The following is a 27869-nucleotide window of genomic DNA, read 5'->3' as shown; positions in this document are numbered from 1 at the left end:
ATAAAGAAATTACAAGTAATACAGAATTTCAAAAAAAATAAACAGTAGGAAATCACTAGTTAATAGATTACATATTGTCATTTTAGAAATAGTTGTTCAAGTTACAAAATTAAAGCATACAAAGTGGACATTCAGTGAGACTGCAAACAGTTGTGTTCAATGATCCAACAAAAAGTAATATGGTCGTCTACCTTACACACCTAAACACACTTGCAATTGTATCCTTTAGAGCACTTTCTTTTCTTCTCTTTTTTACAATAACATTTACACATTTTGGGTTTTATTACTCCCACAGTTCTTACTACTTTTTCTTTGGAGGAGAATAAAATCAAATGTGACAAAACAAAGCAGTCAGTCAAAACAAAGGATGGACATAGTACATGATGTAAAAACAGAATGCAAGGTAATCAACAATGGTTACCATAATGCCTCATGAGATAACTCGGTGTTCACCCATATGAGTCCAAACAATTTCACCCACAAGCATGATCTCCAGTTTTATCAATTACCTATAACATTCTCAAGATTATCCTACGTCATAGCTGGGTAGTTTTCCATTGTATGAAAATACCATATCTTTCTTATCCATTCTGTGGTTGATGGGCAAGTTACCTTTGCTTTTTTCTGGTCTCCTGTAATGTGAAACAATTGTTTTCTCTCCTTTGATTTTCAGTCTATAAATTTCAAGTTAAATGTGTTTCTTGTATACAGTATATTGATGGATCTTGTTTCTTTTTTCCCCCTTTTTATTGGATCTTGTTTCTTGATCCACTCTTCCTGTATTTCTTTTTATTGGTGAATTGAGGCCATCTACATAATGGTTACAACCAGCATATTTTGGTTTGTCTCTGCCATGCTATCCTCCTGCTGTTAACCTTCCATTTATCCACTGCATTCAATTGCCTGTCTTGTTTGGTGACCTCCTATGTGCTGTTCTTGGAACCATGATCCTCTTTATCTCTCCCTAGAATATCCCTCGGCACTCTCCATAGGGTTGGTTTGCTGGTCATGAATTTCTTCAGTTCTTTATCCTGGAAGTATCTTATTTTTCCACAAGTTCTGAAAGATAGTTTTTCAGGGTACATCAGTCTGGGTTGGAAGTTGTTTTCTTTCAGGATTTGAAACCCTTGACTTGATGGCTTGTGTTGAGAAGTCTGCTGTGATTCAGACTGGTTTTCCTTTAGAGGTGATCTGTTTCTTAAACAACTTTTAATATTCTGTTCTTGTGCTGAACTTCTGGAATTTTGATTATTATATGTCTGGGTATAGATTTGTTTTGGTTATGGCTAATTGGAGTTCTGTATGCCTCTCTTATCTGTATCCCAGATCCTTTCCCCATGTTTGGGAAGCTTTCTGCTATTACTTCTGTAAATAGCCTTTTTATTTCATTTGTGTTGACATCTGCTTTTTCACTGATACCTATCACTTTTAAATTATTTTTCTTTACATCATCTTGCAGCCATTGAATTGTTATTTCCTGTTTCCTTGTTATTTTTAAGAGATCTTTCCTTTCATGATCACTAGTTGTAATCCTGTCTTCAAGGTCTGAAAGTCTATCTTCAGTCTCTTTCAAGTGATTTTGTCAGCTTTCAATCAACTTTTTAATTTCCTGAATATTTCTTTGAATCTTTTTCATGCATTGTATTCCTTTCTATATTTTCCTATGTTTCTCTCTCTTTTAAATCTATGTATTCTTTAGATATGCCCAGCAGTTATTTCATTATGTTTGTGATTTCTTCTTTTACCTGAGACATTATTTTTGATCTGACTACTTTTACAGTCTTATGAAGTTGTTTCTTTACTTCAGCTGCTGCTCTCTCAGAAATTTCAGGTATGTGATTCCATTTTCTTCTATGACTGTATCTTCCAGACTTGTTCTGTGTGGGCTGGAGGCCTGAGATTGCCTTTTGCTCCTTCATCTTGACATTCTCCTGGGCTCCTTCCAACAAGCTGGTTGTGGGGTCCCAGGCACTTCCTCCATTGGCTGCCCCTCCTCAGTGTAGGGGAATGTGACAGGCATTAAACATTCCCAGGGAGGTAGCAGGGCATGGGACAGGCTTCTCTAGACCTGTGAAGCTGAACTGAGGCTTCACTGATGGCCAAGGGTGCATGGTGGTGGGGCTGCTTCTTCCCTTAGCCTGTGTGTCTACACTGGGACTCCTCTGATGATGGTAGGCATATAGGCTTGTGTTGTCTGATTCTCTGAGTGGGCACTGGCTGCCAGAAGGAGGCAAGGGTCTCCAGTGGCTGCCTGTGGGCACACAGGGCCTATCTGGCTGTGCCTCCCTGCCCACACTGGCTGCCTGCAGGAAGCAAGTCTTCCAGTGGTGGTGGTGGATGTGTAGAGGATGTTTGGCTGCATCTCCCTGCCCACACTGGCAAAGATGAAATTTTAACACATTAATTCAATGTTTCTTTGTTTTTTAAATTTACAGTATACCTGAAAACTTTCAATACAATGCAGTGTTATGGTCTGGATAGTAGTATCTAGATTTTCCCAAATCTTTTTTGCATTATTGTCTTTGTTTGAAGAATACACTGTACACTGTTGTAGTGGCCTTTTCTTTTTTTCTGTGTGTGACATAATTTCAATAAAATGTCTTCTATTAAACGTAATGGTGAAGACATCGATGATGGACATCCTGGTTGGCATTTCATGATCCCACTTGGTCCATTAGAGCTAATCTAAATTATAAATGATTTTATGATCCCCTTTTTTGAATAAAGAACAAATGAATTCCATATTTTTTGGTTCAGAAAGTGCATACATATTTTATAATCATATTTTCTCCTTGCTTTTTTATTACAAGGTAGCTTATTAGGTGTTGGTCAATTCTATCAGTACCAATCATGAAATTATAATCATTGACTACTACTGGAACTTTTTAGTTTTATTTATTCTTTCAATTTCTATCATTTCTGTACTATGAATAGTTGTCAATAAGGAGGCATCTTTTTGTGTTTCAACTCATATACAGACATTTCTTCTCCAATCTGCTAACATTTATCTCTCTTTTGATTTCCTCTTTTGCAGGTCTTTTGACACTTCAAATTTAGTCTCAGTGTTTCAAATCTGTCTGTTTATATTTTAAAAGAACAGTGCTGTAAAATTTTATCTAATATACTTACAATAAGAGTTTTTATAAATTACAGCACAAAATTGTAGATTATATTCACAAATAAACACGAATTAGTAAAAGAAAATAACTAGAACTTATAAGATTTCACTAGAAACTAACATCAAAGACAAATACAACATTCTAAATAAAAAGGTGCAAAAAATAGTTAACAGAAAACAATCAAACACAAATATGAGTGTCTCATGAAAACAAGAATACACTAGCTGAATGATGCTTGGGAGGGTCAGTACGCACACCAGTGTGCTGGCTGAGTGCTGCTTGGGGCAAGCTGTTATGGGCTTTGTGAAAGACAAGTTCAGTAGGATGAATATGACATGCTACCTGTGTGGTAAATGAAATAGGAAGAGAAATGTTGTGACGTTAAAAACACTCTGGGAAGGGAGATATCAGATACTAGTAAAACAGATTAACAGTGTGCATGTGCATGTGTGTGTGTACGTGTGTGTGTGTGTGTGTGTGTGTGTGTGTGTGTGTGTGTGTAGTAATTGGGGTGAGGCACAGGCTCCACTGTATATTTTTTCTGTTAATCGATTTTTGGGCCAGTGCTACCACTGTATGTACAATACAAAAGTGCATATGGAAAGTCTACCAAACACAGCAGGGACATCCTCCTATTGCTCAGGGTTGAGTAGAGGGAAGCTGAAAAGAGTCCTTGCTTCTTTGCTGGCACAGACACTCCACGGGGAGACTGAATGGCTGGGATCCAAGAAAAACTCAGTCTGAGTACTCAGTCCTCCCAGGCTTCTGCCCCTCATCAGCCTGGGAAGGACCTGCACCACACAGAGGAGAGTCATGCGTGTCAGCCTGGGTAATTTTTGCCTAAGCATGGTCATGTATCACTTGACTACGGGGACTGATGGTGAGAAACACGTAATTAGGTAATTTTGTTGTTGTGGAAACATCACAGAGGTTCTCACACATCTAGATGGTGCAGTGGGTGACTGCACCTGACTGCTTGATGTGATCAAGAGACAGGGTAACCATGTCATGTATGAAGCTGCTGGCCACAGAATGTGGCCTTACGATAAATGAGTAGAAGGTGTGCACCCATAAACCAGTAGCATAGTGATTACTGTTATACAAAATTAACCATTAAAATGTGCCATTTGGTGGCATTCATTTTAAAATTTTATTAGTACATGTTTGCAGTCCATAATAATTACTCATCACAGGATTTGGTACATGCATACAATGCATGTTAAGTTTTTGTACATTCCCATCCCTCTTCTCTCCCACATTCTCTCCAACCCTTGGGCTCTTCCCTTCTGCAAAACATCCATCTCCCTATTTCCTGTGACCTATCTTTTAATTTCTTTTTATTTATATCTTGATTTTCTTGTATAAGAGAACATGTAATATTTAAACTTCTGTTTAATTTCACTTAAAATTATGATCTCAAGGTGCATCCATTTCCCTATCAGTGAGTCATTTTCCTTCTTTATGGCAGAATAGTACCCAGTTGTATGTAACTACATTTCCTTATCCCCCATCTGGTGATGAACATATAGGTTGCTTCCAAGATTTAGCCATTATAAATTGTGCTGCTGTAGACTTGGGTGTGCACATATCATTGTAATATATCTTTAACTCTTTCAGCAAGAAACCTAGAAGGGGAAATCCTGGGACAAATGGAATTCCTATTTTTCATTTTTGAGCTGTCTCCATACTAATTTCTATAGTGGTTATATAGCTTACACTTCCATCAACAATGCAGAATGTCTGCTTTTCCCTACAGCCTCCCTACAGACTCATTAGGGTTGGTTACTATATTTGATTCCTTGATGATGGCCATTCTTTCAGGAGTAAGATGGAAATTTAGTGATGTCTTAAATTGCATTTCTTGAATGGCCAGTATTTAGTGGTCATTTGTACTTCTGGAAAAATGTTTTTCCATTCTGTAGGTTGTCTTTGCATTCTGCAGGCTTTTTCCTTGACTGTAGAAAACCTTTTAAGTTTGATATGAGCCCAGTTACTTACTCTTGCTTTATCTTATGCTGGGGAGGTTCTGTTCAGAATTTCTTTGCCTATGCCTACGTCTTCAAGAGTTTTACCTAATTGTCTTCCAGCAGATTGCTTCTGTTTTAACATTTAGATCCTTGATCCATTTTGACTTTATTACATGGTGAGAGATATAGTTCTAGACTCAAGTTCTGCATGTGGATGGTCAGTTTTCCCAGCACCATTTGTTAAAGAGGCTATCTTTCCTACAACGTATGTTTTTGCCCCCTTTGTCAAAGATTAGTTAGATATGCCTCAGTTCTGTTGATCCACATGCCTACTTTTATTTATGTATTTATTTAGTTAAAAGACTGGTGTTTTATTTTCCATTAGTCTCATTCCCACTTTGCTGAAGTGTCTATAAAACAGCTCAAGACCACTAGGTGGTGGTTCCTACCCACTCCGTGGCCTGCACCGTGGGGGCTGCTGACCAGCCTTCTGTGGCTGCCTGGACACTCCAGTCTTCGGTAGGGACTTGCTGAACAGGCACAGAGGGCACCTGCATGCCCTTCAGACCAGTCTTCAGCCTCAGGCTGAGCAGCAGTGAACTTGGGAGCTGGTGCTGTCCACTCGCCCTGGGATTCCTCTTTGGTCACCGCCTTTTCAGCCACAGCCTGCTCTTCCTTTTCAACCTCTTCAGGACCGCGGTAGAAGCAGAGCTCTGGTGTGACTTCCCACGGGTGTGCATGAGAGGTGGTGCCACGCATACGGAGCACTTCCCAAGCAGCATCTGCATTAGACCCACTGTGTGACACTGTAGCACGGGATGGCGATGTCTACGCAGCTCAGAGGAGAATCTGTATGACGCAGAGCAGTGGTCGCCAGGTTGATGTAAGACACCTCCATGAGGGGCTGAGGGTCCACCCTGGGATCAGCACCCGCCAGAAGATGTGACTCTCGGAAAGCTGCCTGGATCTGGTTAGTGAAGGTCCCAGGAGAGCAACCCCGCTGGCAGTGGCAAATTTCAGCACAGCTGGCCGGTGTTCCCAGAGGCAGTGACACTGATGTCAGCAGGGTTTTCGTGGTGACTGTGGTTTGTGCTGCCAGCAGAGGCTTCTCCCAGGTCCGCTGCAGATTCATGCTGTAGATCCCATCACTGCACTGCTCCATCTGGAAAGCCATGTGGTGCCACCTAAGCAGGTTCCTAGGCGAGGACTTTTTGCACAACCTTCTCCATCGTTTGAAGGGCTTCGCGGGCTGTGGACACTGTGAAAGTTTCCCGTCAAGCCCGAGGCCATGTAGACCCCTCCCTGGGCAGCACGGGAAGCCTCCTGTCTACTTTTGCACTGTTGTTTCATTACTGTAGCTTTGTAAAATAACTTGAAGTCTAGGATTGTGATTCCTCCTGCTTTGGTCTTGGTGCCCAAGATTGATTTTGCTGTTGAGTCTCTTCTTGTTCCTTATGAATTTTGGGATTGTTTTATCTAGTTCTGTGAGGAATGCTATTGGTATTTTGATTGGTATTGCATTAAATCTATTTATCAGTTTTCGAAGTGTAGCCGTTTTGATTGCATTCATTCTGCTTACCCAGGAACGGAGGTCGCCTTTCCGTTTTCTGATGTCACTGTTGCTAGAGTACCACAGATTTCACTGTAGATGCCTCTCATTTCCCTGGTTAAGTGAATACTTAAGTGTTTAATTTTCCTTCGTGCTATTGTGAATGGTATTGTTTTCCTGATTTCTTCTTTGGTGTACAGGGACATTATTGATTTTTGTGTTGATTTTTATATTCTGCTATAGTACTGAATTTGGTTATTAATTCTGGGACTCTTTCAGTGGAATTTGTTTGCTCTTCTATGTAGAATATCATATTGTTTGTAAATAATGATAATTTTACTTCTTTTCTTGGATGTATTCCTTTTTTTGATACTGGGGATCGAACTTACGACCTCGCGCTTGCCAGGCAGGCTCTTAGACTGCTGAGCTAAATCCCCAGCCTGTATGTATTTGTTTTATTTATTTTTCTCAATTGATTGCTCTGGCTAGTGTTTCAATACTGTGGTTAATACTATATTGAATAGGAGTAGTGACGATGGACATTCTTATTTGTGATTGTATAGGGAAAGTTTTCAGCTTTTCCTCATTTAATATGTTGACAGTAGTTTTATCATGATTATCTTTTATCAGATTCAGATAAGGTCCTCTTATACCTGTTTTCTTCAGGGTTTTAAAAAGTCAGGAATGGGTGTTGTATTTCATCAAAGGCTTTTCCTGCATCTATTGAGAGGATGATTCTATTTTAGTCTTTGCTCCTCTTTGTGTAATGTATTACACTCATTGGTTTGCATTTGTTGAACCATCCTTGCATCTGTGGAGTGGACTGAGACCACTTTGTTACGATGTGTGGGCTTTTTGATGGTTTGTTTCATTGTTTTTGTCAGTGTCTTGTTGAGGACTTTTTGGTGTACGTTCATTAAGAGATTGGCCTTTAGTTCTCTGTGCCTTTCTCCACTCGGTTGTCGTGGTTCTCCTAGTGACTATCGTTACATTCAAATATTGTACAATGGTCATTCTGATGCCAAGGAAGACTCAGTGGCCCTCTGGGCCAATGCTTGGCTAAATCTACATATTTTTAGTTCTTGGCTTTGATAAATTGAGGTATTTCTGTGCATTCCAAGGGGAGCATATTAGCTGGTCTGCCAATTTAGCCATAAGGTAAACTGAATTTTTTATTTGCATGGTCATTTCTTACATGTGGTTATGGGCCAGGGGAACAAACCCAAAGAACCAGCTGTGGCCTGCCCAACCCCAGTGGTTAACACCATCAACTGACACTATCAAATCCTAAAGCATTTCATCACCCAGCAAAATCTCATATGCAGTAGTAATTATTCCTTGTTTTCTCTTCCCCAACCTCTGACAACATTTTCTGTGCTTTTTGAACTCTGAATTTGCCTATTGTAGATTATTTCACATAAATGGGACCATATAATATGTGATCTTTTATATCTGGCTTTTTTCACTCAGCATAGTGTTTTTAAGGTTAATCTGTGTTGTAGCATGAATGTTCTTTTTACAGCTAAATAATATTTCATCAATGGATATTCATTGATGTTGGGTAGTTTGGGTTGTTTCCGTCTTTGGGCAGGATTGAGCAGCATGCTATGAATATTCACGTTGAGCTTTGCTTGAACACATGCTTCAAATTCTTTTGGGCACTAATGCTGCCTTTTCATAGGAGAAGCAGGTATTTGTACCTTCCCGAGTCTCTGTCCTTAGGGCTGTCATCTCTTTAGTAGTCTTTATCCTCTCTCAGGAGAAAACCAAAGAGGAATAAAGTTATCAGACCACCACGCAAGGACAAAACTGCTCTTAGGGAGAAAAAAAAAAGGCTCAGTCACTCTCAGTGTCCACTGTTCACTGTGCAGCTGGCAAAAAAGGGAGATGGGGAGGAGGCAGTCTTTCCGTCTGGCCTTGGGGTGATGGGCTGGCAAATGGACTTGCTGGGTCTGAGCTCCCCCAGGCTCTCTAAGGAACTCTAATTGGTGCACTGTTGCAAACAGATGGTCCTAGCCTAGGGGATTTAGAGGTCATGTTGCATTAGGTCGACAGTGGGAAGTAGAGAGAAGGCCCCTTCCTGTCCTCTGAATCCTGACAAGTCTCGGGAATCCGAGATCCCTTTCCGTGTCCTACAAAGCTCCATGGCTATGCTTTCTGCATTCTAGCTTTGGGAAGTTGTCATTAAATGACCAATACCTCCACTGAGATATTGACTAGAGTTCTCTTACTGAGTTCTTCTCCTGTCGTCTGCTCTTTCCTCCATCTCTGTTAGTATAGGAAAGATTTATTCATTCAAAAGTGTTTAACAGAGCTCTTTCATTTTCTTGGGACTGTTGTACATATTGCATACATATTGCGTACATATTGCGTAAATATTGCGTACATATTGCGTACATATTGCATAAGTAGTGAGTTCAAAAGCCCCAAATGTCATGGGCTCTAGGTCTTCATCTGCACTCATGTAGGACATTGCTGTGGGATTCAGGTCCTTGGCTGAGTATTCTATGTCTTTAGTGTTGTGGACAGATTTCCTGCACTTTCTTAAGTTAACTCTGGGTGACCATCATAAAATAAAGTTATAAATTCCATGTCCTAATTCTAATTGTTCTCCTCATAACCCCTGACTACAACACTGGGCAACCTAGCAATTTAGATATCCTAAATAAATAAATAAATAAATAAATTTAAAAGTCTGGGGCTGTAGAGCTGGGTGTATAGCTCAGCACACAGTGCCTGCTTGGCAAGTGAAGACCGTGGGTTTGATCCTCAGTACTGCAATAAATAAATAAACAAATGAGAGAAAAATCTGTGTGATTCAGAATAGAAGGCAGTGAAAAGATGAGTAATATCTTAATATTATTTTGTAAGAAGTTTTGACCTCAAGCATTCACAGGAGAAGTTTTGAGACCTTTTGGTATCCTACGTTTATTCTTTTGAGAAACTCTTCAGCAAATTCTGAGTGTTCAAAACTCATCAACATTCAATGTCTTAACTCAACAGTTGTGTTATTTTAGAAAAAGCCAATCTGGTAAGTGTGGCATGTGGGAAAGCTTTGCGCTCATTAACGGCTGCATCTGATCTTGTGCGATTGCCATTTGGCTTTACATTAATATGTGTTAAGCTCGGAGCCCCTCCTCCTCCTTCCTCCAGCCTTAGCATCACCCCGGGGTATTGTGGATGAACTAGGCACAGTGGATAGATATGCCGAACTGAAGACAAACACCTTTGAAGTAGTACCCATTTGCTCTCTGTTGTTGCCACAAAATATCTGTAAGTAAATACTTATACAGTTACTCAACTTAAGCAGAAACATTCTAGGTGTTCTGTTACCTAGACTCTGTTACCTAGAATCTCTGACTGTGCAGGTGATTGACATCTGGAAAAAGTAAAGTTTTTGCAATATTGTGCATAGTTTAGGGAGAGAAATGCATGGACAGAGTTCCAAACTGTTCACAGGACAGTGGCCCCCACTCTTGTTTGGTCACCTCAGACCTGCTTCCTTGGCTGGAAAACAGATTCTCATGAAGACAGATTCTTCATTCTTGGGAGAGGAAAGGAGAACAGACTTAGATCAGATCACCCAGGGGTGTTTCTTGGCATATTTTTTTCTGATACCGGGGAGCAAACTCACAACCTTGTGCTTGCCAGGCAGGAGCTTACACGGCTGAGCGAAATCCCCAGCCCCTCCTCTTTGAATTTGTAGCGGACTGGATTTGAATGGAGGGGCTGGAAGGGACAAAGGGCAATGTTAGATTATTATTTTTTATTTTTCGCCTCATCAATACTCTCTTGAAATTTGAAGGCCATAGATATACTCTTGCCTGGAACTTTGCACCAGGGAGCAGAGCTAACTGGGACACGGGGAGACCCTGCCACTTTCCACTTCTGCTCTGGAGACCACTCGCCCAGTTTGGGACTGGGTTCTAGACTTGCACCACCATGGAGCCCTAGTTTCCACCTGTAAATGGGAAGACAGTGCTGGGGCTACGGGGCTCCTAACATTCCCATCAGACTTGCTTGCCATGAATTCTGAGGAGGCTTGTGATGATCAGCAGGACCCAGGAAGAGGCATGGTTTTACAAGACTCCTCCTGGTCACCTCTAGGGGGCATGCCAGGCCTCGCTGCTGCTGGAAACAGTCAAGCTGCTGATTCTTTAGTGTTTCTGATGTTCTTCTGAGGATCTGAACTCCTGAATAGAGTAAAATTTTACTCTCTGGAGAAAAAGTCTGAGACTGAGCTCATGAGGGAACAAGAAAAAGTAACACAGAAGATATTTCATGGGGAAAACAGGAGAACAGGGAAAGACTAAAAGGATAAAATAAAAGGAGGACTCCAGGTATGAAATGAACCTAGACTTCAGGGGCGAGACTGTGCCTGAGGCTAAAGGAGTAGCACAGAGGCAGAGAGTCACAACTGTTCTGAAAGTCATGCGTCAAACACTGGCTGATCCAGGAACACCCTGGGTGTTGGTAAAGCAAATGGACTAAGGAAGGGTAAGGTCTCAGCACCATGGGAAGCTGGCAATAACCGGGGCAGTCCTTGTGCAGTGCCATCAGGTTTGAGGGGCTTGATTCAGGTGCTGGATCTATAGCAGGGGTGGGGGACTGGGGGTGCCCGACCTGAGGTCAGAGGAGGAGATGCAGGAGTCAGTAAGTGAGCAGGTGGGAAGGAAGGAAGAAACGCACCGAGGAGAGTGGCACTGTAAAGGACACAGCACGCAGGGCGCCTGCAGGACACAGGCATGGTGTCCTGGGAAAGGAGATGAGTTGAATGTGGCTGCTTCATTGGATGAGAGACAGAGGGGAGATTATAAATGAGTCTGCAGAGGTTGGGAGGCACTGGATCAGGTTAAGAAGACTGAAATGAACTCAACCTCAAGGACTATGGGAATGGAAACAACTGGAAAGGTTTTTTTTGAGACAAGATCTGTGTCGTTCAGGCTGGCTGTGAACTCACTATGCATCCCAGTCTGGTCTCAAGCATGCAGCCACCTTCCTGTCTCAGTCTCCCAAATGCTGGGATTACAGGCATGCATCATCACACCAGCTGGAAGGCTTTAAGGAGGGCCTTTGGGTGGGATCTTTCCAGCTAGAGTGGTAAATGGGTTGGAAGGGAGCAACACTGTAGGTGGGGACACCAGTTAGAAGGAGAGAATTAGAGTGGGAGATATTTAAGCGGTAGTCAGACTGAGTTTTCAAACATGTGGCTTCATTGACAAAGAAGAAAAATTAATAATGTTGCATTTCCATCAAACGACATGGATGATGTGGAGAAATGCTTCTTTCGGCTGAGAGCCGGGGTGGGAGGATCCCTGAACTGATCGCTGTACCTGTGTAGACATGTACTTACAGAGACCTACCACCCGCCCCAGGGCCACTGTTTGCTTCACTGCTAACATATTCTGGCACTTTCAGCCTCCTTGGAGTAAGAGATAAGACTTAGTTGGCCAGTGACCAGAGATCTGAATGAATACAGCGGTGTCTTTTACCATGGAAGGCTTGAAAGTTCTCACTTCCCTGTAAGAAACACTTTCTTCTGATCTATTGGTTTATTTTGTAGCTCAGCTGTTTCCACCAACAGTGGCTGGCCAAGTTTGCCACTTGGAACTTTGCTTTCAGAGAATGTACTCCCAGTAAAAGAACTGTCCTTGCTGTTTCCCACCAGCAGCTTGGCACCGCCTCAGAAGTGGGTCCGAAGTGCTCAGAGCACTGGGTACCAGCAAGGGTGTTCTGATGGAAGGAGGCCAACGGGATTCCAATTTCCATTGAGCTCTAGAATACTGCTGGGCCGCATTCCTGGACTGCAAGATTATCTGCTCTGCGCTCAGAGAGCTTGGGCTGGGCTACAGAAGACTTAAATTTGCTGAAGATATGGCCTGGGAACCCTCAGAGGAGGCAGGAGTACATGACCTGTAACTCTAGAACCACCAGAGCTGTGTAGAGCCCCAGACTCAGATCCGATGGTCTATTCTTATCTCCTCACAGGCTCTGGTAAGGTCAGAGGCCAACGGGGAATCTCAGACTGTGCAGGCCTCTCTGGTTACCTGCTGCTGTCTCCTGATCTTTTCCTGGTTCCCAGCAGCCCCCACTGCAGTAGCTACAACAGTGGTACGGATAGGTCACAAGGGCCATTTGTGGTTGAGTGCTATTGCCCCTTAGAATCCTATAGAATTTACAGGGTATGCTTCTGGAAAATGCCTGCCATAGTCTTATGCATTGCCCTACTCAATAAATATTTATTGAGTATTGACTATGTGCCAGGTAGTTTTCTAGGGTCATGGAGTACAACAATGAATAAAAATCCTTGCTCTTGACGAGACTCTGTGACAGTGGAACATGATGGGTAATGCAGTTCTTTGATTCTTTTGGAGGTTCTAGACTCTAAATCCAACCTGATGTAGCTGGGAGGAAGCATGATTCTCTACATACGCCACATGTGACAGGGAGGCAGTGCTTGTCCTGAGTGGACCTGCTCTTGTGGGGTGATTGAGCCCCAGCGAGCGTGTAAAGCAATGGATGCACTTTATAAGCAGGTGAATGATGAGGTAAAAGAAGAGCAGCTAGAGGTTAAGAAGGCAGAAGATATCGTTCTTGTTTGCACTCATTTACAAAGGTTTTTTCAGGTGCCCTTCAAGTGTGGTCCAGACAAATACGGGTCTGTGTCTACCGAGGTAGGGGATCACCTGGGCCAGGAAGCAGTGCTGGAAAACGAGGGAGGCACGGGCTGAAGACACGCTTGACTGTCAGGGCAAGAAGGTTCCCTTAGTTTTGCTTTTCCCATCAAAAATGTAGACAGGGACCTCTACAGAGGATGGCCAGAGCTCTAACTCTGAGGGACAGAGATGTTAGGAAATTCTCAGGTGGGCAAGCTGCCAAGGCCAAAGGGCTGAGGCTGGGTGGCCCCCAGGTAGGCGTCAGGCAGTGGGTGAAGTCTGTTCTGCTGGGTGGGCTCTGCGCTGATCCGCTGTTTGTTCCTGACCTTTGATTCGAGGGATTTCAGGGCTTAGTTCATTGTTGATGAAGCGAGAGGCAGGAGGGGCACTTGCTCAACTTCTTCCTGTGTTTGCTAATAATTATCACCTAGTCCATAATGGGCCCTGTGATGCTCCAATTTCCTTTAATTAATTTGTTCTGTATTAATTATTGGGATATTTTGTTTTATAAAGGTGGTGACTAACCCAGCCTGGCAGGTTCAGAACTGCTCGGTTGGCATTTGACTGACAAGGGCTTGGTCTCCCAATCCAGCCCCATCCATTCCTAGGATGTATCATTCTCTCTTGACAGCAGGCGTGGCGAGGGCGTCCGTGCTTGCCAGGAAGCCTGACCTCCCGAGGCAGAGATCTTGTCGGAGCGCTGAGTCAGGGGGGTCAGGCTTGTCTGTGACCTGCGTGGATTGTGAGCGGAGCCAGCTGATGCACGAAGCCCCATAGGGCTGGGACCCCACGGAAGGGCAACGTCCAAGACAAAGCAGAAGGAGGCCTGGAGAATTCAGACGCTTGGAAGACCCTAAAGTATTTTGGAATATAGCTCAAGTTCTTCATGAATATGAGGGGTGTTTCTTTTGGCCTTTTCTTTCTTTCTTTTTTTTTTTATTTAAGGAGAAAAGAAAAGAAAGAAAAAAAAACAGTGAAGGGGTACCAGTTATACAGATTTACAGAATAAAAAAATGCGCAGTAGGAAATCACTAGTTAATGGATTACATATTGCCATCTTAGAAATAATTGTTCATTCTTGGTGTGCCATCTCACAGGAGTTTGTCCCTCAAGCTGGTTTTTATCCTTCTCTTTATGCACCTCTCTCCTGTAGCAGCTACTCATTTTTCCTGGAGTTTCTGCTTTTTTACCCGGATTTGATTCCCACGGTCTGATGTCTTAGGAAGTGTAGGGTGGTTGGACTGTCCAATGTGAGAGACAGGGACACGTTATGATTCACAGCCCAGGCCCCTCTCTCACCCAGATTTCAGCAGCCCTCTCCCCAGTCTGTTCAGAGCTCACCCTGAGCATGTTGCTCCCCTCCTGAAATCTCTCCAATGGATTCCTGTCCCTGGTGAACTGTAACTCTAGCTTGGCACCCAAGCACTCCGTGACCTTGCCCCCGCTCTCCCCATCCCTGAGTCAGCTCCTGCCATGCTCACTCTGCTGCCCAGTAACAGACTCCCTTGGGACATTTTTGAATCTAGGATGGTGCCTCGGCCTCCACGTCTTTGCACATGCTGTTTGCTCCCTTGACGCTCAGCCCTAAGCTCACCCTCTTTGTGAGTTCCCTGTGAACCTGCTCAGACCTCTCTGCCTCTGTCAGCCTCCCTGACTCACGCAGGACCAATTAATTCCTCCATCCTCTTCCTGTAGTGTGCTGCATACCAGGACCAGCCCTGTGTGATAAATGGTTATTTGCTCTCATGCCCATTCTGTGCTGTTGAATTATGCCCTTCTCAAGGCTGGGGACCGGGCTTGATTCATCTTTATAATCCCAGGCCTCACAGAGAACTCTGCCTACAATAGGACACAGGTGACTATGTCTTACAGGAATGAACAGATGAAAAGGCAAAGAAAGCGAAGATCTCAATCCAGCCTTTGCTCGGGTAAGAATGTGTGTTGTCTAAGAACAGAATTTCTCAATTTTTAAAAACTCACACCCTCTTTTGAGATTAAACATAAGAATCTTTTCTATTTCCTTAAAGCTATTGAGACTTCCAAATAAATCAAATATGGTTCTTAAAACAAGTCGAAACAGTGGTGTCTGAACATGCTTGCCCGGTCTATATGTGTGGAATCCATCTGCCTGGGCTTCCTCATTATGAATAGGCCTCTACCGTGGAGTGCTAGGTCAGTTCCCTGAAAGTCAGCTCACAAAAAGTCAGTTGTTTCCTTTGGCCCTTGGTAGCTGGCTTTCTGCAAAATGTCCCCGTGGCCCGTCACAGAGGGAGAGTCCCTGGTCCATCTGCAGTTGCATAAGTAAGATCCTTTTTCTTTTTGGTACCAGGGATTGAACTCAAACCTTGTGCTTGCTAGGCAGGCAATTATGCTACTGAGCTAAAGCCCCGGCCATAAGTAAGATCTTGCCCAAGTTTTCTAGACCTGATAAGTCTCCCATGTACCTAGTGATGCAAAAAACAAACAAACAAACAAACCAAAAACCAAAACCAAAAAAAAAAAAAAAACCCCAAAATTACTTTAAGCCTGAATATCCAGCTCCACAGGCTGAAATTTGCTCCTCACAATGGCTTTCATTCCTTCTTGTTATGCTCAGTGTTACCCTTCTTCCACTGAAGAAGATGGAATGGAAGAAATCCAGTCTCATCTTCTGCCCAATAGATTATTGCCTCAGAGAAGGAAACCCACAGAGTGAATTTGCTTTCGTGGCTGGCCACATTGCAACTGTGTGTGTGTGTGTGTGTGTGTGTGTGTGTGTGTGCGCATGCGCACGCATGTAGGACTGTGTGACTAGGGCTGGGCAGGACAGGGGGATGTTCAGTCTGTCCGGTGGAGTCAGATAAGTTGTCCAGATTTGTGAGGGAAGGTAAAAAAGTAAGGAGGGTTGAGCTCTGATAGCAAATTTAATTAGAAGAATCAAAAGTGTGATCTGGAATTAACATGATTGGACAATGTGCAGCCTGAAAGTGGGCAGAGGCAGGTGGAGTGGCCGTGGGTGGTATTCACAAGGAGCTCAGCCGAGGTGGGCTGAGTTCTCCAGAGTGAGCAACAGATTCCCACTTGGCAGAAGGCAGCCAAAGGTACTGGTCAGGTTCTGGGTGTCTAGCAGAGTAAGTGGGGAAAGGCGGGTCTGGGCATATGTGCTGTAGCCCTGGCAGTAGATCTTTCTTAGACCAAGGCCGTTCCACCTCAGGTTGGTTTACAGTTACCGTTCAACCCCTTCTAGAGTGGATCTCATATCCAGTGGTTTCTGTTCTCTAGAAAATTCTGTGGATCAGCTCACATATTTTGTGCTGGGTCCTACTGATATCCTTCCTGGAGCCCTTCCCTGATGGCCTCTGGGAAACCCACATCTTTTGTGGTCTCACAACCCCTTCTTTCCACCTTCCCTGCTCTCCTGACTTTCTCCAAATCTCTGCTCCCAGAATCGCTTAGGAGTTAAAATAAGAGGATTGCATGCCCCCCTGGGTCTGGTCACCGCGTGGTTGCAGTCCCGCTGGGCCTTGATTTTCTCCTTCTGCGATGTGGTGAGCATGCTGGTTCACCTCCCTGGAGCTACCCAGCTCATGCCCGCCTTGAGTTCCCAGGGAGTGTAGTGCCCTGCAGCTCTCCATGATGCAAATTGGCAGTTTTTATTTTTTGCCAAGCCTCTCACTTCAGCTCCAGTTTCATAACCTCAGTCACCCGTCCCTCTCCCTCCTTAGCTGCACGTACAGAACCCTCCCCTCCAGCCCAGATGCACACCTGGGGAAAAACTGGCATGGACTCTCGCCCATCTGTCACCGCTTCAAATAGCTCGAGTGTGTTGATGACAGATAAAGTAATTGCAGAGCATACGAATGACTTAATATTTAATGTTAAAATTATTTTTAATGCCATGTATTTGTATAATTTATAGCTGGAACCCATAGTTTTCTTCTTGCTTCCCACTTGTCACCTGGCTTCTCCTTCAGTAGCATGTTGGGAATGTTCGGTCCATGGTTCCTATTTTTGCTTAGTGGGAAAACTGGAAGAAAGGAGGAATCTTCTGCAATATCAACAATGCCCATTGATTTCCAAATCTCCAGGGCCTTGTTCAGTTCTTAGCATGTTGAAATGCTTAGAAATATTTGATGACTGCATTATTAAATAGCAGTTTGGGATTCATCTAAGAAATATTTATTGAATACTTCTATGTGCCAAGCACCATCTTAGGTAGCACATGCCACAGTGAACAAAACTCCAGTGCCCTCGAGGAGCTTGGCATTTGGTGGGGAAGATAGACATTAAATAAATAAAGAGAGGGGAAGAGGAGGAGAGGGTGAAGCAGCAGGTGACATGATCAGATTCTTCTGCTAGAAGAAATGCTCTGCTGGCACCAGAGGTAACCTGGTAGCCCATGTGATGAGAGGACTGGGGAAACACCCAGCAAAGGAAGTGGAATTTCAACTCTGAGTGCACACCCTGGCTCAGAGTTTAGCACAAGGAGCAGAAAGGCCAAAAGGAGGGACAGGACCACTCTTTTTATTATTATTTTTTAAAATTTTACTTTAAAGAGAATAAAAACAAAATGAAACAGAATTAAGCCAATCAAAACAGAACAAGGAGAGTGATACAGGACTTCAAAACAAGAAAATAGGAAATAAAAAGTGGCTACCATAATATATCTTGTTATCTTCAAAATAGTTGCCCATACCATCATAATAGAATCTAAGAAAACAAAACAAAACAGTATAAAACTAATCCAAACAAAACAATGAAAATGATACAGGTCTTCAAAACAAGGTAGCAGGAAATTAACAATGGCACCACCCTCTCCTTTTAGACTCCCTTTCACTTTCGAAGTATCTGTTGTACACTTTGGATCCCACTAACTCCTTCAGATTTTTTATAGTAGGGAGACAACACGATGTTCACCCATGTGAGTCTGAACCATTTCACCCCTGAGCATGATCTCAAGTTGTGTCCATTTGTCTACAAGGGCCTCGAGATTATCCTTCTTTATAGCTGAGCAGCTTTCCAGTGTATAGAAAATCATATCTCTCCTATCCATTGCATGGTCAATGGGCTGCTTTTTTCTGGGTCCTTATCACATGGAGCATTGTCTTGTGTCCTCTGACCTTTGGTCCATGAATTTTATTTTGAGTCAAATGTGTTTCTTGTATACAGCATATTGATGGACCTTGTCTCCTGATCCATTCTGCCTGCTACTTTTTATTGGTGACTTAAGGCCAATTACATTAATGGTTATAACCGGCATGCATTGGTTTATCTTTACCATGCTATCCTCCTGCCATTGGTCTCCCACTTTTCTCTTCCATTCATTTGCCTGCTCTGCTCTGCAGTCCCACTCTGCTACTGTTCCTGGAACTATGGTCATCTTTATGTCTCTCTAGAATATCCTTTAGCACTCTTTGTAGGGTTAGTTTGGTGGTCATGAATTCCTTCAGTTGTTCTTTATTGTGAAAGTATCTTATTTTTCCATTAATTTTGAAAGACAGTTTTTTAGGGTACATCAGTCTGGTTTGAGAGGGGCTGGGGAACAGGCCTGGCTTCTCCAGACATGAGCAGTTACACCAAGGCTCCCCAGATGGTGGCAGGTGTGCAGGAGCTCAGCTGGCTGGTTCTCCCTACTGGCACTGGCCACCGGTGTTTAATGGTAGCTGGTGGGTTGCAGGGCATCTGTGTTCACTTTATTTTTCTAGTGCTTACGGTTCTGTGATAGTGTCCATGTTGCATCCCAGAGATGTGCTAGGTATGGAGCTAATCTTGGCTTCTGGGTGTAGGGGCTGGGGAATGGTCTTCTCTGTCTGTGGATTTCTCCAGAGTTCAGATGTTGTCTCCTTGCTGCCACTTCAGACCCTCCACATTACTGGCCTTGCTGATTATGTCACCCTCCAGAGGTGTGTGTGCTGGCCTTTGCCCTGGGTCTTGGAGTTCCCATCCGTCTGACACTCATTCAGCTGACCCGCCTTCCAGGATGCAGTGGATGAGGCCCAGATCACAAACTCATTGGCTTGCAGCCAGCCTGCCCTCCAGGATGTAATGAAGGTATAGGGGACCTGGCCAAAATCCCCAATCTCCCAAACAAGTGTATGGTGAAGGCTTAAGTAAATGAGACAAGGGCTCCAGGATGATCAATGCCCTCTAACAGAGCTCAAGACTCTGGGGGCTGAGACAAGAAATGTCTCTGGGTAGCCCACATTTATTTAAATTTCAAAAACAAGGAAGGGGTTAGAGTGGAAAGCATGACTTTGGGAGTGGTTCATGGACTTTTCCAAGTAACAGCGTATGTTAATTTAGGAAAAGTATCTTAGGACAAGGTCTCCAGGTTGACTTTCTTTTTTTTTTTTTTAAACTTTTTATCGGTACCAGGGATCAAACTCACGACCACCTGATTGCAAGGCAGGTGCTTATGCCACTGAGCTAAATCCCCAGCCTCCAGGTTGACTTTCACTACAGGTCTGAGATGCCTGCATCTACAGTCTCTAACTTGTTAACTGGGGTTGGAGCCAACTGTCCTCAGCTGTGGCCTTATCTTGACCTTTGAGGGGTCTCTGTTCTCAGGTTGGCACTGCCCCAGCCATGCTACACCCTGCATGTGTGTTCAATTTCCAGCTGCAAAGACTTCCCCTGGAGGGGCGCAGAGCAGGAACTCACAGGCCACTCTCTTTTAAAAGCATTTTCAAACAACAGAGAAGATTCTCTGCAGCTCATTCTCCCTCTATTTGTTATTCAATGCTGTCACCTGCAAGTGTGCCTCACCTTTCACATATAGTGAAGAAGGACAGATGCGAACAGTGCAGACTTCAAATGAGTATCCAAAGTGGGAGTTTTTGCTGTCTGGGGTGTTTCCTCCCCTTTCCTGATTGAGCCCTGATCTTTGTAGGATTTTCACACCTGCCAGGCATGAGCAGGAGTCAACTGCATGCACTCACTGGTGGGATCACATCAGAGTTTAATTTGGGTCTGGGGGTTGTATTTTCATCTTGGGGAACAAAGAAACACTACTAAAACTCAAGACTTTTATTTTTCCTGAGGAGCTGGTTGTTAAATGTTTACCGGCACACCATGGCCTGCCACTTCAGCAGCCCAAGGCCTGGAAAGGAGGGAAAGCAAGGGACTTCCATATTAGCCTTACCGCCAGGGGGCTAATTGTGTGCTCACTGAAGAAAGTTATTTCTCCCATTTCAGCATGCCTGGCTTTGAACTTGCCTTCGAGTTTGAATTGGTTGCTCTTTTTCTATCCACTTTAGTTGTCTAGGACATTACCAATTCCTAGGCAACACAAAGATGCTGATATACCTCCTTCTGCAGAGGGAGAGACAGCTTTCATTTTGTCTGCTGTCCCAGTTGCAAGTTAGCATTTTGTACTTTTAACTAGTACTACCCCGCTGGGTAGTCCATTCTTCAGCCAGTGGGATGACTTCCAGTCGGTCCTCTGGTTCTTTCTCTGTTATCTACTTGGGATATTTTATATTAGAATGGAGAGATAGGGAAGGAAGGCAAATCAGTACCGCTCATTAATTATGCTTGGTAAGATGACCAACAGATTATGTCATGAACTTGGTGTAAGGGCGCCTTCTGGACATGGACAGTGAAGACCTGAGCTAATGCCGTGCTTTTCCTCTTACCCGGGATGAGACCTCCGCAAGTTCCTTGATGCCTTGGAAGTCTGATGTTCCTTATTTGTCAGAGTTGCTGGTAACACCTAACTACTCCAGAGGACTGAATACACAAGACCATCCACATGCTCCTGTCTTTCTTTACATATATTCTAGAGCTATGGGAGCTTTCTGGTCTGAAGTTTACATGTTACTCTGAAGAGATGATGGGGGTCATCTGTGAAGACACATGATCTTAACCTGGCCCACATTGACTGTTGTAGTCAGGGGTTGTACACAGAGAACAACAGGATTAGGACATGGAGTTTATGATATTTTTATAATGGTCACCGGAAGTTAACACAGGAGAATGCAGGAAATCTATCCGCAACACCAAAGACATAGATTATTTAGTCAACAGCCTAAATCCCACGGCAATGTCCCACATGAGTTCAGATAAAAACCCAGAGCTCAGGACAATGCCTCCCACGAGTCCAACTGGAAGTCCAGAGCCCACAAGAAGGACTCACGCCAATCTCTTTTACGGATCCATGCCGGGAAGACCCATGGGTCAGCGGTGGAAGCCAGAAAGTCTATGCCAGCAGGATGAAGGAGCTGTGCTAGTGGGATGAGGGTTCTACGCTAGAGCTGAGAAGTCACACTCACAACAAAGAGCGGGGCTGTCCTGAAGGCACCACAGCTGTCCTCAGCGACACGGAGGCCCTGAGCTCCTCCTATGACAAGCACAGTCAGGTACGTGCCAGGAAGCAGCGTGACAGGTTCATCCTGGAGACCAAGCAGCACACGTCTTCCCCTCCGGAGCCAGGAAGCAATACTCGATGTGAGGACCAAAGCTTCTCCAGGAGAATCAACAGCTCAGACAGCAACTCACAATGCCTCCTTAACTCCTCAACCCTCTCTACACCTCCCTTCTTCTCCACCTATTTATCCTGGCAACCCTCCTCAGGTGGAGCATCTTCTCTCAATGCATGCTGATGTAATCCAGCTGGTGTTAAGGTGACCACCAGTTCTCAAACCATAACACTGACCAAGAAAGCTCTCTGTCCAAGCAACTGCACCAGCTATAAACCAAGGACAGTTGATCATCCAATGCAAGGACCCACCTCTTGGCCTGTGAAAAGTTCCAAAGAGATGGGACTGCACAGGGTAGGATGGGAGTTGCCAAAATGTTGCCAGATAAGGTTATGTTTTTCATGTATGTCACTTCCTAGGAGTTCTAGAAGCACCATAAAGCATCAAGGCATCAGAGAATTAGGAGAGCTGATGTGAGTCAACTGACCCATCATCTTGCTGCCTGGTGGGAGTGGGGAAAGAAGGGAGGGAATAAGAGCTCAGCACTCAGAGTTTGCAAAGTCCTATGACCACGTTCCTTCATCACTCCCATTCCCGTGTTTCTAACTCCTCATCGGGGTCCTTCACACCTCCTTTCAGTAGCCCTCAGTTTCCTTTTGGGACATTTCACCAAGGGCACATTGCTTGAGCCTTCCTGAGTGTCACCTCCACCATCATTTGGATGACAGTCAAGGTTCAGAAAGGAACCATGGTGGGCAGCAGAGTGGGATGGTACTTACTTTGGATGGGATTTTGAGGGAGTTGCTTTCATTCACACCCTGTTATCCAGTCGAGGGTCAAAGTTAGGTAGCAGGGACAAAGGCATTGTAGAAAGTGTAACGCAGAGGGCTCAGCCAACCAAAAGATGAAAATATACCTGATCTCACTAATAATAAAAATATTAATTAAAATAGGATAACACAAATTCCAGGAAACAAACCTATGGGAAGACACAAGTACCAAAGCACGTATGCACAAGAAAGTTTATTGCAATGTTGTTTGCAGTCATGAATAACTGGAAACAATTTAAATGTACATCAATAAGGGAACAATCAAACATTGTGGAACACTTATAGCACGAATACTATAGCATCACTAAAGCCATGAGTTAGTTTTAAGTTTCCTGAAAAGGAGAAATGTCCTTGCCACATTAAAATAACAATGTGCACACTGTGTAAGACAATTCTAGTGTATTTACCTGTATGTGTGTGTGTATGTGTGTGTGTGTGTGTGTGTGTGTGTGTGTGTGTGCCTGTGCATATATGAAAGCTGTGTGGGAGAGAGATCAAGGAGGAAGATTACAGGGGAGTGATTACTCTTTATTTGTGCCTATTTTATTTGAATTTTTGTGATGCCAGTTTAACAGAGACACATATTTATAAAACAACTTGTGTAACTGCCCCTCCACAGTGTTCTTTAGGAGCTAGGAACCCACATCCTCCCACATATCAGAAGATAACCTAGCAGGGACCAGGTGCTTGCACCAGTGCATGGTGTGATGCAGTCTGGGCCTGAACCTGTTCTGTTCCTTGGGGTGAAGAAACTGCATGAGTGCAGGATGTGGGTGCTGGGAGGTGGTCTCCCTGGTGAGGCAGCTCGTGATGTCAGGTGTGCAGACCTCTGCAGAAGCTCCCTAGGGTGCTCCAATGTGCCTGTCAGGGATAGGTCAGCAGAGGCCATGTCATTCCAAGGTGTAGGAAAGCAGGCAGCATCTGGAAGCCTGTCAGGGTGTCACAGAGCCTTTGTACAAGAATGATACTAGTACACATTCTGACCATGCATGCACGTGTGTGTGTGTGTGTGTGTGTGTGTGTGTGTGTGTGTGTGCGCACATGTATGGTAGTTGTTACTGTGCTAGAGATGGGATCCAGGATAAGCACAGCACATGCTCTGTAACTCAGCTACATCTCCAGCCCACCTGCTTACACATTTTCATGGAAGGAATGGGAGAGAAATCTGGAAAGAGCCACACTAGGTGCCAGACCTTGGGAGATCAGAATTCCCAGAAGGGGTCAGCGAGTTGGGAGATGTGGAGAAACAGCTGCCAGAAGTACACCCAAGAGCAAGGGGCAGGATCCCCATGTGAACGTCAGCAGTAACTGACCAATGTCCAGGGTACGTCCATGTTGGCAGTGCTGTCGGACTGAATCACGCATGAAGCAAGGCCTTGGTTGCTGAGGGTGCAGATGTCTCTAGCTGCGAAGAGTCAAAACCACAGAACCCCATGCAGTGGTGGTCTGGCAAGGAGACTTCAGCACATAGCAGCTCCAGCACAGACAGGCCCTTCTGAGCAGGTTGTGCCCGAACTCTGCTGTCCCTAGGCCCACTGTGCTGGGGTGTACTGCCTCCCTGTATAGGGGGCAGGGCCTGGTGCTGCAGCCACAAATGAGGACCCGTAGCTGCTAGACACCGGTGCCTCACCAGGATGCCCTGCCCCGAGATGGGGCTCCAAGGCCCCCTTTTTTCTGCCCTCTGTTCATTGTCACCCAGCCACAGCCTTGCAGGATTCAACAAAGTGAAATTCAACCATGGTGGCAGGTTGTCTCCTGATGCCTGGGCACCCAGGCACAGTGGCAACTACACTGCAGGTCCTGTCTTTGAGAGAGAAGTGACAGTGGCTTCTCTGTGCCCGATCCACCTGCATGCTTCTTCCTCCTTCAGGACACTTGGACTCCTCTTCCCAGCACAGAGAATCTAGGAAGGCAATTGGGGGCCGATCCTCATGCAGGTCTGGTTTGTCCTCTGCCACCTGGGTGGCCTTGGGCAGGTCATTAACCTCTCTGAGCCTCTGCATGTCTATAAAAGTCGAGTGGTGGGCTTGGGTAGTGTACCTCACAGGGTTATATTAGCAGAAGGCTAATGTTTGCTGAGTGCTTCTGAGGAACTGGGTATGATGATCCCTGTACTAAACAGTACAGTATACTCATCATCGTGGTGATCTGTCTCCCCCACCAGAAGAAAGGCTTCACAGAGAACTTTCTGTGTGAGGTGTTGACCATGTTTGAAGCAGTGTGGGATGTGGCAGATGCCCTAAGCTCCTGAATGAATGAATGAATGGGTATCTCATTTAGCCCTCAACCAACCACTCTCATCTCCAGCAGGGACATGGAAACCTTGGGGCAGAGAAGAGGACATCGTTTTCCTAAAATTACCGAAAAGAGTGGTGGCACTGGCTTCCAAATGAAGCAATCTAACTGCCATGCACCCCACTCTGCACTCTATGTAAGATATGTACAGGACAGTGCAGGGGTTACAAAAATTGCATTTGATGAGCAAAGCTTTGGTGTAGTCTTGAGTCTCCTCACTCAGCTGGGGTTGCGTCTGTCTTATGTAGCGGGGTCAGCTGTCAGCTTCCTGCGAGCGCTCATTTCGTGTGTGACTCACAGCCAATCTTTAATCCAAGGCTGACTTAACCAGACCACCAGCACAGCACATTCTCTGCCGCTCCCGTCCACTGACAGCTGGTGGGAGTGTGCTGGGGAAGTCGCCAGTGCATTTTATGGCCAGTTGGAGCCGCCTTGCGCTACAGCGTGAAAGGCTGCAAGAGACCTGCTGAAATCCAAAGCCAGAGTCTCCAGGTGTCTGTGCTAAGATACATTCCCCCTTCTCTACTTTTTATCACGATTGCCTGAAATTAGTTAGAAAAGGTTTTACATGGAATGCGTACTTGTTGGTTCTATGGTTCCATCCCATGACTGGCTTCCAGTTTTGTCTGACCCTGTATTGTATTCCCATGTCCCCCAACCCAGACTTGACCCTTTGTCCCCCTGTCTCTTACTTTCCTTGTGTTGTGCCCGCCAGCTAGGGCATAAATATCCTCACTGGGAACCTGTGGAGTTAGGGAAGGGAGAGTGGGATGCTTGGTTAAGGGCATGGAATTTCAAATATAGACGGGAGAAAACCCAGAGTGGGTGGGCTCCTTCCTACCTGACTTCCTGTTAAGCAGCCTTTCTTCCTGCTGCTCTGGAGAAAGACCTTTGGAAGATATGCTGTCTTCAGAGTGGTCAGAAAATAGGTGTTCTCAAAGAATCCAAGTGAGTAAAGAGGATGTGGTGCAAAGTGAAGGGTTTTTTCACCCTTGTTGTGGGGACAGCGGTGGCAATCAGTGTTTTCCTGGGAACAGGGGTTCATTGGGACAGAAAGGAAGGCAGGGAGCAGAGAAATCATGGGCTTTGGTGTCAGCCTGGCTTTCATTCAGATGCTTCCCTTTCCCAGATGTGCAGTGTTTGTGTCTTAGTCACTTTCTTGTCACTGGAACTCAGTGCTGCCCCAGACCAACAAACTCAGGAGGAGCAGCTTACTCAGCACAGCTTTTTTAGAGTTCTCAGGCCATAGTCACTTGACTTCAGGGCAGAAGTGGCTCGGTGGAGGAAATCTGCTCACCTCCTGATAGCTAGGCAGCAGAGAGAAAGGGGTGAGCTGGGAGGGAGATCTAGCCTTCTTTGTTGAGACACCAGTGACCTGCTTATGCTGATCAGATGCCACCTCCCAATATTATTTTTCTATGGTGCCCCCACAATTCAGTCACCTTTCAAAAGCCCTACCTATGAGCGCATGAGGCTTGGAGGGAACATGTGTAGAACATAACAGTCCCTCAACATTTCCAAGCCTCTGTTTCCCCATCCGTGAAATCATACTTCTCAAGATTGCTGTGAGGATCAAGTTCAATGACTGAGCAAGCACCCTACAAACAAAGTGCTTGCATAGAAGTTGTTCTGTCAACAAAATGGAGAGAATTATAGGTACCAGGAAATGATTCATTAGAGAAATATTTCGATCTGTGCTTTGGAGCAGGAGCTGAAACATGAAGATGGTCCGGGCCTGAGTAGAATCAGGATGACTCCTAGGCATGGGAAGGGTCATATGTTACACTGCAGAGGTGGCGGTGAGGGGAACAGGCAGAGGTGGGAGGCTGCGGTTTCTCAGAATGCATGAGAATCTTGCATGCAAATGAGTTTTTTATAGACATCAGGGGCTGGGTTGATGCCAGGCAAAAAAGAGGTGCTGGAAGCTGAGAACCACCGAGAGGTGAGCACAGGGATTCAGCAACATTGTGGGAAGGACTTCCAACTCTTCCAGGCCAGGAATTGAGGCTTAGATCAGGTCAAGAGTGTGTTTATGGTTTAGGGAATTCCAGTGACTACTCTGTAACTTCTTAAGCCTTGCACTCCTCCTCAGTCCTCCCTCCGTTTTCCTCTTCCTTTGCCCCCTCTCTTCAGCATCACTGTTTAGTAGGGAGAGAAAAACAGGTTCAGATGAAGTACTTTGCCCAGTCAAGGTCACATGGCACGGATAGTGAGAGGTCTGGTTTTAAATTCCCTGTTGCCTGCTTGCAGACTGCGGCTGCTCCCTCTGAGCCAGACCACCTGTCCATCATGAAGGCTGTGGGTTCAGGTAACAGACAAGGAAATTAATCTCACAGGGCTTGCACAATCTGTCCAAGGTCAGACCTTCAGGCAGGCACTCAGTAGGCCGGAGATGCCAACTGCAAGCCGGCCACTGGCACAGCCTTCGAGAGTTAGGGGAGCTGTTTTTCTTTCAAGCAAATCACTTTGCTTATCTAGGATGATCACCCCTACTAATGCAGTTTGCTAATTGTTCCAGTGTCCCCTCTCTGCGAGTGGACCAATGATCATGGCCATGGGACTGGGCAGAGGAGCCAGGCATTCTTCCCTTACATCTCTGCTTTGACTTCGTGGCTGCACCTGTTTTGTTCTTGTGATGCCTGGTTTCACTTGGTCGCACTTCAAAGAATACTCTCACATAAAAAGGCTAAATTTAGCTTTAATCAAATAATTGCTTAGCATTAAATCATCAGACGGTTGTTACTGACTCCAATTATTGGTGACTAATAAGGAACGAAGGCTCTAGGAGAGAGCAGACAGTTATATAATTGAGCACCATGGAAGATTTAAAAGGTAATCCTGTGTGCGTCCAATTGCCTTCTTATTTCAGAAAGTTCACACCTCTTTGAGGTGTCCTGTAGATGCTGTGGAAACCCCACTGGTTACAGAGATACAGGCTGACCCCCAAACGGCTATGGGGAACAGGGCGGGGTGGAGCCCAGAGGAAATGGTGGATAAACAGACAGGGGATTTCCCACGCTTTTCCCATCAATATTACACAACCATGACACTGCCAAA

General features: G+C 44.8%; 1 pseudogene; it reads right to left on the bottom strand.

Moving 5' to 3' along the window:
• Window positions 1-5517: 5517 nt before the first annotated feature.
• Window positions 5518-12770, bottom strand: LOC100714863 (small ribosomal subunit protein uS2-like; annotated as a pseudogene).
• Window positions 12771-27869: the final 15099 nt, after the last annotated feature.

This window comes from Cavia porcellus, unplaced genomic scaffold, assembly GCF_034190915.1.
Source record: "Cavia porcellus strain 051 isolate PalLab524CR breed Dunkin Hartley unplaced genomic scaffold, mCavPor4.1 scaffold_9, whole genome shotgun sequence".
Lineage (NCBI taxonomy): Eukaryota > Metazoa > Chordata > Mammalia > Rodentia > Caviidae > Cavia > Cavia porcellus.
This window is presented reverse-complemented; position numbering and strand designations above follow the sequence as displayed.